This window comes from Haliotis cracherodii, unplaced genomic scaffold (genome assembly GCF_022045235.1).
Source record: "Haliotis cracherodii isolate W230 unplaced genomic scaffold, xgHalCrac1.p SCAF_10, whole genome shotgun sequence".
Classification (NCBI taxonomy): Eukaryota; Metazoa; Mollusca; class Gastropoda; order Lepetellida; family Haliotidae; genus Haliotis; species Haliotis cracherodii.
Window position 1 is genome coordinate 26,220,051 of NW_027266265.1, and position 10,176 is coordinate 26,230,226.

Consider the following 10,176-nt stretch of genomic DNA (forward strand, 5'->3'; position numbering starts at 1 on the left):
CCCAATGCAATCTGTTTTCGTCGGAAATTCGGGACTGTCAGAATATTCTCTGGCGTTGATGTTTTATATTTACGTAAAGAATCCAAATGAACCATCTCAATGCATTTACAGTCTTTAAAGTCCCATATTTCAGATCCTTATAGAAATATGCTGGTATGTACAATACAACGTCAATCAAATAAAAAGAAAGAATCGTTGTTATAGATCTTTAAACAACATCGATAGCAATGTTTACTCCACTGTTGGTGGCTAAATATCTTAATTTTTATAGATATTAAATAATCTATAGCGTTCGATGTTTTCTTGAATAAGTGATTATATATCCAGTTTTTCCTAAGGCCTACACTGCTATTATCCGAGATGTGGCTACGGTTTCTCCTCACCAATTCCTCGTTATTGCCAAGTGGTTGCTTTGTTATTGCTGGGGCCTATGGCTCGACTCGTTTTAAACACTAATTTATCATTCTCGCAATTAATCACATACCTTCAAATACGTACACTATTCTTCACCACACGGTAACTACGAATAATGAAAACCGGTACAGATGTTAGATTTAAAACATTCCGATTCATCAGTATGACCACGGCCACGGACATATCAACGACCACGACAACGACCACGACCACTACAATGACTGCGATAACAACAACAACTCCGTCCACGATATAACAACTACGAACAGTACCACGACAGCGACTGTGACTATATCAGGCTACAAGCCCACTTCCGCCACGCTGGCCGCGGTATATCACAATGTTAAGGTCATGTGAAAGTTTGTTTCCAATTTGTTAGACAGCCAGTTGTCAGACAGTGGAGCTTGGGGGTAGGTAAGACAACACCCACAACTGTAGTGGGGCGGTCCTAATCGGGTTGCTGTAGTGTGAGGAGTGCTTGGCAGAAATTGAAGAGGACCTAAGTAGTTTGTGTAGTTGGTTGGTTGGTTTGTTGTTTAACGCCGCACTCAGTAATATCCAGCCATATGACGGCGGTCTGTAAATAATCGAGTCTGGATCAATCCAGTGATTAATATCATGAGCATCGATCCACGCAATTGGGATCGTTGAATGCATCAACCAAGTCAGCGAGACTGACCACCTGATCCCGTTAGTCGCCTTTTACGACAAGCATAGTCTCCTTTTACGGCAAGCATTGGTTGCTGAAGAGCTGTTCTACACCGGATCTTCACGAGTTAGTTTGTATAAATAACAAAACTAAAGTTAATCTTTTATGTGTGTATATATATATATATTTAGTTCTACTCTGGATTATCTTCTCAGTAAAGGCCACGCCCCAGGCCGGGCTCGGTTAAAACAAGAATTGCAGTTAGATCCGCTATCTGTCGTAGATCTCCTGAAGCCAAGAGATGCAATAGCGAAGGCCACACTAACTCTATTTCTGTGAGATGGACAGCTAATCGAACGTTTATAAACAGAGCAGCCAAAGATAAAAAAATAAAGTATATCAATATACGAAAATAGAAATCATATCAATACAAAAACAGAAATTCTATGAATACCAAAATTCGCAATAGATATGTGTTCCCTATTCACACACAGGAGTCCCAACGGAAATTGCTAGGGAGAAGGCGACCTCTTAATCACTTAAAGCAACAACAACAGCAATGGATTGCGTACCTCGCCAGCAATAAGTTTACAGCCAGTTTAAGAAGAGCCCAGTGCGTTTCCAGAGTTTAAATCAGTTCGCAGCAAGTTTCAGGTTTTCCGTGTTCTATTGCCGTGTGCCACCTGGAAGGAAGGCTGGAAGTGGGATGGGGACAAGCCAGTGGCTGAGGAGGAAGATAGAGGAGGGAATGGAGCGGTTGACGTCTACCACAAGGACAAGGCCCAACCCCTCAGTCACCTACAACCACACCCACACAGAACTAGGACCCGACCGTGGACCAGCAACAGTCCCTCAACTGAAACAATGTAATTGGGTTACAATAATTGTTCAACAATAAAATACACTGCCATGTAACACTCACTCCCTTCCCTTCGGAGAAAGAAAGCTAGAACTGAAGGAGAACTTTCTTTGCTAATAAAAGTACAAAAACTGCAAAGTACAATAAATAATAATAAACATTATACAAGATAATTAAAAGAAATGTTTACAAGAAAGGCAAATCATGTTTGTAGTCAATATGGTTGTCTTTGCCTTTGATATGTTTGATGTCTCAATCAAAATCTTGCAAAGACAGGCTCCAGCGCATTAGGCGTTTCTTCATTTTATTATCAGTGTACACTTGAAAAGAAAACAAAGTAGTACCCATGAACAATTCAAATTGTTGCAAACCTAACAATAGAGCAGGAATTTCTTTTTCAATGGTGGAATACTGTTTCTGGTGTTTGTCGAATAATAACAAACATGATGATCCAAGTCTGATGCATCTTCCTACAACAGGACAGCTCCAGCACTAATGTCACTAGCATCTAAAACTAATTTGAACGAAGTTTGGTGCTTGGTGAACAGGATAATTCATGAGAATGGCTATAATTTTCTCAAAAGCATCCAGGAACTTAGTGACGTGGGCTCCCACATGTGAGAAATGTTGACAAAATGTATGGTAGTAACCAGCCACTCCCAGACATCTCATAAGTTTCTGTTTGTGTTGTGGAAATTGGAATTTTGAAATAACTTCCACCTTTGCTTGTACGAGCTGTACCTGACCTTGTTGACCTAAACATTGCACATGTGTCTGCGCAAATTCACTCTTTACTTAATCTACAGTCAACTTAGCATCAGTGAGTCTCTCGAAGAAAGCACGGGACCTCTGCAGGTGTCCACCCCACTCCATGGACTGATTGATGACATCGTCAACGTAGGCTTCGACACCCGCAAGATTGGCTGTAATGTCATTGTCCAGCATGTATTGAATCTCCTTTTACAGAGCTTCAAGCTCGATTTGAGATAACCGGTGGAGATGTTGTCTCACAGTCACAGGGTCACCTACATCCACATCATGACCCACCAAATCTGTACAGCCAGGTACATTCTTGAATTAACTCTGACATTTGAGCCTTTCGCTCAGATGACAAATGATTTAACTTTGCATCCAAGTTAGGTAAAACTTCAGAACAGTGTAGCTCAGGGCTAGCATAATCAGCAATGCGATCAAACTTCACAAAGTCACAATTCTCATCAGTGAGTGAGTGAGTGAGTGGAATTTAACGTCACATCAGCAATATTTCAGCCATATGATGACGAAACGGTTATAATAATTATATTTATATTGAAAAAAAAGCTGTCAACGATGGACAGTCTAATAACTAGAGTATCACAAAATGTGTAAAAGGATACATTATCATTCAACAATACAATATAAAATTGGGCTATAGATCACTAGCAACCAAAGTTAGGCTACCTCACTGGGGACCCTGGGGACTTACAATACTTCTGCCACCTGCACGGGTGCCCAGTAGGAGTTACACCATCCATTCAGCTGCTAGCGATGATGCGAAATTTAGCCATCAATTAAAATAACAAAGATAGTACGTTTAAAACTGTGGCATGAATAAAGTCACTTTAAAGGATGTGGTCTTACATATCCTCTCAGGGGGGCAATAATTTTACGCTTCCCTTTTGAGGATACAACCACTAACCATCTAAGTTAAACACTACCAATATCATAAAATATAACTATCTACACATTTCAAAACTTATCAGAAAGTTCAATTTTAAAAAAATAAAAAATAATTAAATGAGAAATTATTTAAAAAATTAAATAGATGATGATTTGAAATAAGTATCCCTTGTGATGGAACAACACAGTCAAGCAGGACATGCTCGACCTTGGTTCTTTCATCGCAAAGGATACAAATGGAATATCACCTTTCAAACAAATACTCATGGGTGTAACGAGAATGGCCAATGCACATCTGGACTGACCACCCAAATAGGTGTAACCAATATGTAATGTAATTTATTAATACATACTCGGGTGTCCCACTTCTTTTGCATCAGATCTCGGATAAATGATCCAATAACGGGTTTGTAATCAGTGTATGGAATCAAAAGTGGTGTCACAGATTTGTTGAGAGCTGCCTTTGTATCAGCATCAGCCATTGTGTTACCAATGATTCCAACATGGCTGGGTAACCATGAAAATACGATGTCGTATTGGCCAGTAGCAAGTTCATTTTATAATTCAAGAATTTCGATTAAAAGTGGATGTTTGGAGGACTGATCTGCAGGAAAGAGAGTCGGAAAATATAATAAAGTGTTTATGCTTTGATTGTTTACTAATACATTCTAGTGCTGTTAATATGGCTCTTGGGGATGGATTTGGTTGCACAAATGGAACAGTTATCTGGTATTCTGGATGATATAGTCCTGGATCCAATGACAGTGGCGCTGGCAACGTCTCATCAGTCTCACAATCTCATACAGTATCCACAGGTGAAACAGTGGCAACACACTGAGTAGGTACATTGTGATTTCTTTCATGATACTTTCTGATCTAAAGAACCAACACAATGCAGTGATGACCCTGCTACAAGGTTCTTCAAAAATGGGAATGGGTTTCAAAGGTGCAGCTGGGATTTTCTGATCAGGTTTGCCAACCATTTGACACACATGGCAACTTTTGCAACATTCAGCCACACCATAGGCCAAAGGAAATGGGACAGAATTTTGTCACAAGTTTTGTTCACACCCAAATGACCTGCCAAAGGAGTTTCATGTGCCAAACTCAAAAACATGCTTTCGATATGGATTTGGAAGAACAATTTGATGGAAAACCGTCCATTCATTATCAACAGGAACATCTGGCGTCGCCGCTGGGTGAACATAATATTACTACGGACGTCTGCTGTCACCACTGTAATTTTGTATTTGATATTGACCCCTGCCATCACATTATATGTTGCCATTGAATATTGTACCACCACTTTATTGTTTACTGCCATTTTAAGCGTCGTAATTAGTATTGATTTGTAAACTTTGTAATACATTTCTTGATTGTATACCACTTGTTGGTTGTTGGTTGGTTTCACACTAAGTTCTTTCGCCATGCACCATACATATACTCACTCAAAAAAGAAACGCATATATGCTTTTTATCTACAGATTTCTTTTTATTTTGATACACCGTGGACAAGTTAATAGCAAATGGAATTCGAAGAAATTTTACACAGTAAATGTCAAGGTATCACTGTTTAATAAGACATCGGAAAAAGTCAGTTTATGAATCACACATCGATGTTTGATGGCGCCGAAGTCAGTACCTTGTATGACCACCATTGGCGTTCAGAACTGCGCGACATCGTCTCGGCATAGAACGAATTAGTCTCTGAATCTGATGTTGCTGCAATGTAGCCCACTCTGACTGTAGTGCATGTGCTAGTTGCTGGAGTGTCTTGGGCTGTGGGTCGCACCCGTCTGTCCAGGGCATCCCAAAGATGTTCTATCGGGTTTAAGTCTGGTGATCTAGAGGGCCAGGGCAGCACATTGATGTTCTCATTCTGGAGGAAGGCCCTCGTGACACGTGCCGTATGAGATCTGGCGTTCTCCTGCTGGAATACCTCCCTCTGGCGGTTGATAATGGGAAGGAGGTGTGGACGAAGGACTTGATCAACACCAACTCACTTCTTCCAGTGTAGGATATGGCTCCTAACATCATCACGCTGCCCCTGCCGAATCTGTCCACCTGGGGGACATAGGCGTCGCCAAAACGTTCATGACGTCGTCTGTACACCCGCATTCTTCCATCGCGTCGTTCCAACGGAAATCTTGATTCATCGCTGAACCTGATTCGAGGCCAATTCACCAAATTCCAGGCCTGCACGTTTGTACACCATTGAACGCGATAGCTGTTCGCTGACGCAGGTGATGTACCCGGATGGACCTATCTGGCGTCGCAGTTGTGACTCGAGGACGTCCACTTCTAGGTCCATCTTCCACCGAGTTCTGCTGCCGATATCTCTCCCAGAGACGAGAAATCATGCTTTGATGAACATTCATTCGACGGGCAACTGTAAGTTGAGATTGTCCTGCTTCCAGGAGACCTATGGCGATGTGACGATTGGCGCGGCTCAGTCTTGGCATTTTGCAGTCTTCACCAACTTCTAAATAAAGTGAATGAAAAAAGACGGAGATCGATCTTTTATACCCATCCACGACACGATGTGATCCCCGAGTTTCCCGCGCATTGCACGTGCAATACGTGTTCTGTGACATTAAATGCGTCTATCGAAAATCATGCTTTAACATACGGGTTTTTCATGTGGGATATGACGTTTTAAGACAAAAACACCAGGGAAATCATAAAGAAAACAAATATTTTTGAAAAACCAACCCTGTACCAATACATTGCTGCATCAAACCATTTTCGTTATGCGTTTCTTGTTTTGAGAGAGTATATTTCTAGGATAACATATGGTTTCAGTTTGGGAATCGACACGTAACACATAGCTTAATGACACATACCTGTATGATTAATATCACATTGATAGCAATAACGCTTTCAACGCAAGAATGTGCGTCTTCTTGAAGTGCTATCAACGTATTTGACAGGGTTGTTGAACTATCAAATAATGTCAATTTGAAATGATGTGTTGTTTTCAACATGCTTGTGGTTACTTAACGTCAGCTACTTGATTTACATTGATATCATAAATTATCGAACGGTCAAGAAAAATTGCATATGTCTTGAAGAAGTCCAGAAGTTTATTATCAAATACCTAGAGGTGGGATGATGCCTTTTAAACACACACACACACACACACACACACACACACACACACACACACTCTCTCTCTCTCTCTCTCTCTCTCTCTCTCTCTCTCTCTCTCACTCACACTGGCACTGGGGCGGTCGGGTAGCCTAGTGGTTAACGCGTTCGCTCGTCACGCCGAAGACCCGGGTTCGATTCCCGACATGGGTACAATGTGTGAAGCCCATTTCTGGTGTCCCCCCGCCGTGAAATTTTTGGAATATTGCTAAAAGCGGCGTAAAACCGAATTCACTCACTCACTCACTCACTCATACACGCACTCACTCTCACTCACACTCACACTCACACTCACACACACTCACTCACTCACTCACAGAGGGAGAGACCCGTCAACAAGATTGAATGTTGCAGTGAAGAGATGCTCATCTTACTCGTATGGAGATTTGATGCTTTTGGTTGAATTCTAAATTCGACCTGATTACTAGTATACAGACTTTGACTTGTCAGAACCATACCCGTGTTGTGGTTTCTAAGTGTCTAAGACAAACGTAACTCTGTTTCCCAAGCTTGTGTTCAATGAGCTGACACGACTTATATATGTACGAGCTGTATATTCAACCCTCGCACTTCATAAACTAACCCTTTTGAACCTTTTAAATGTTGGTCACCCATTAAATAGCCTTTAAGGTATATATAACCTTCACACACAGGGTTACGCGATGCATGGCGAAGTGTATGTTTGTAACCTTAAGGTATATATAAGATACACTCTACAAACACTACATTAACACAGTTGCGGTCATCATCTTGAGCTGATCACGAGGACAGCAAAACGAGAGGAGACAAGAACAAATGATTGAGGATGATAAATCTCATTACAATCCATGCGCTTGCGTGTTCAAATTAATACAGTGACTAAATGCAGAGTAGGTTGCATGACAATATCCCAATATCTGCTCAACCAATACAATGTCTCTTAACGTGGGGCTGTTACTCATCCTTCATTCTGCTCTGAATCCTATGGTACGTTGATACGCTGGTGGAGTGATGGATTGTGAGAATAGGATATGTTAAAACACATTTGATACACATGTCAAACCTATATTCCTTGATGGCATTACAGTATTTACATTATATTGTACCATGGGCCGCTGGTCTACACTTGTACATGAATAAAGAATTGAATTACATTATAATCTAAAAACTGTATCAAACTGGATATAACACAAATACATGCAGGCCTTCGGGCATCTCGCATCAGCAATCTGGACCAAGGTCTTCACAGGAGATGTGTGTTGAACAACGTATATCTATAAACCCCATAGGACAATGACTATCTGACATTGACTGACATTGTTGAATGTTACATGCTGTTGATTCTTAGAGTTGTCTTGAAAGGTAAAAGTGTTGGAAGTCATCCTCAAGGGATATCGATTTCAAACCACTGACATTGAATGAGGTCTGCTAGTTTCATTTAAACGGGGGACTTTCTATTATTAGACGTCAACAACTGTGTAAGTGTTACTGAAAGTTTACATCTCTGGGGTAGTGTTTAGTACGCCTAGCTGTACTACTGTGACATCACGCGCAATATAGCATCACTAGCTGAGCAATGAGGGTCGAAATGATAATAATGTATGTGTGCAGTGTATTGGGTAGCGTAGTTGTCGCTGAGTGATGAGACCAAGGTTGTCACAGCCATAGTTTGGAATCACCTTCAGTATTGATGGAACGTGTCAAATAGCAGAACACAATGAGATGTAGCTACAAAGCAGCAAAGGGAGGCCTACATGGTTGCTGTAGAAAGAAGGACTTTAACGTTTTGGCCACAACGAAGACAGAGGCGAGTAAAGGTGGATGAGAGGGAGGAGGAAGGACTGGATTCGCACTTCATTCGTAATGTCGTCGTTTTATCTAAAACATAAAGTTACTTTTCAAATGACAAGGATAACGGCAAGGACAATACATTAGTATCCATAAGGGAATTCTTTGTACATATGAAAGTGCTAACGTATTGTGTACATCAAATGACATGACAAACAACGAGACAAACAAAACGTACAGAACTTGACAATCCTTTAAGAGACGTATGTGGATGGGATAAAATATCAAAGAATGTTATGTTTTTAACGTTTTATCTAAAACAATGTTGAAACTTTGAAAGCCAACTATCGCAGAAGTAGATTTTGTGGACATAGAAAACACTACTTCTGAAGTGACGACTGGCAACGTCATTCAAAGCTCACACTGACAGTGTCAAGATGTGCTCCAGTTTTGCCAATTGTTTTATGATGAGCCAATTGATTATTAATGATTTAAAAGTTTTCTATTTTCAAATAATGAGTAACCCCCAATCGGCCTTTGTATGAGTTATATACTCAATTCCAAAAGAAACGCACTCTCAACGTATGGACGTTGGCTGGTAGGTAGCGTTGACGTAAGTGAGAACGTGGGCGTTCTCTCCTCGAGCAATCACGCGCACTGTTTGTTAGTAAGAGGGTAGATCTTAGTGGGGTGAACCTGCTGATCTCTCGCTACCCCTGCTGCCGCCATACCAGCTTCAATCATGCCCAATACTGGGTGACGATTGTTTATACTTAATCCGGGCATTGTGCAATCCGTGTCAATCAAAGAACTGACGGAAGTTTTGTTGCCACCTTTTTTTATGGATACCTTCAACACCTAACAGTCAAGTGCAAGTGCTCAGAAAGACACCGTCTCGCTGGTCTGTCTCACGGATGTGAACAGTTCAGTGTTCAGTGTTTGAATCCAAAAGGTGGAACGTTTCTAGACATGTTATTCTGTCCATATGTGTCTTTTGTTGTGCAAATAAATAACTGTTATTAGATATTGTTGAGATTGGAAGTTGCAACATGAGATGTGCGTTTCTTTTGGGACATAGTACACATAGGAATACAATTAGGCAAGTCCAAGATGGCAGCTGTCACCCAATACATTGATATAGAGTTTGAATACTTTGTTGGAAGGCGTATAGCTTAAACTATGCCAAACTTCATGGCGAACCTTTACTCCTGATATGACGGCCAAATCATGCGACCAACGAGGAGAAAAAGATAATGTACATATTCTGTTATCAAGAATAACGGCTTTTAATAAGTGATTTGTTTTTTAATAATCTCCTTTAGATATTATTTTGAACCCCTTCAGTTTCAACACATTAAAACATTTACTCAAAATCCGATCAGCGATTTCTGAATTACTGATGCAAACAAATCGCAGGGGAATAAATATTCTTCATAAATCATGAATGATCCTACTTTTTATCACGTGACAGTATTAACTTGACGGTGATAAAATCTGCTAGATATAGTATTGTATGTTTTAGTTCCCCAAGCGTAGACTGGCACGTTGTGTAACTAAATAAAAGGAGGGCTGAAGGCAGAAATGCCTGTGAAGTGAAATGCAAGTTAGACAAGACTGCGTGAATGTGAACTGACGATGGTTACTCCACGCGGCTTTTGATGTGAAGAATTATCGGCGGTGT